Below are 721 nucleotides of genomic sequence, written 5' to 3'. Positions count from 1 at the left end.
GGGTGGGTGTAGGCTTAGATTTTTCAACGCCTATTTTATTTAGGGTTTTTAAACCCTTCATCCTCCCTTCTAGCCCACAGACCAAAGGTCGGGGAGAAAGATGGTTAATATGGTGGGGGTGGGGGTGGGGGTGGGGAACCTGTTTAGAAGTAGTTCTTTGGGCGATTTCAATCTTTGCTGTCAGGATACCAGCAGTCCAGTCCAATAGCCAACACCTGAGTCAGTCTCAGTGGCTCTATGCAGCAGAAACAGCAAGGCTCTGCTGAATCAGCATGAGTCAGCAGAAGCAGCAAAAATCAGCTGGAACACCATGAGAAGCTCTTTGGCAAGTTTCTCTCTACAAAGGGAAGACCAGCGAAGACCAGCGAAGACCAGCGAAGATCAGGGAAGACCAGCGAAGATCAGGGAAGACCAGGGAAGCGTTGCCAGGGGAAGCAATGCAAGAGCATCCTCTCACTGCCTGTAGCGTTCTACTCAGACTCATCATGTACCCTCTCACATGTCTGCTTCAGCAAAGCATCCTCTCGGGCCTAAGACAGCTTCCAGATAACATCACATGACACAACTGAGTTTCCAAAGAAAGCAGAAATTTCCACTTCAGATGTGTGTGTGTGTGTGTGCGTGTGTGTGTGTGTGTATATGTAGTTGTGTGTAGGGGTATGTGTGTGGATATATGGTGTGTGTGTATGTGTGTGTGTAGGGGTGTGGGTGTGGATATGTG

Source organism: Mus caroli, chromosome 11, assembly GCF_900094665.2.
Source record: "Mus caroli chromosome 11, CAROLI_EIJ_v1.1, whole genome shotgun sequence".
NCBI lineage: Eukaryota > Metazoa > Chordata > Mammalia > Rodentia > Muridae > Mus > Mus caroli.
This window is presented reverse-complemented; position numbering follows the sequence as displayed.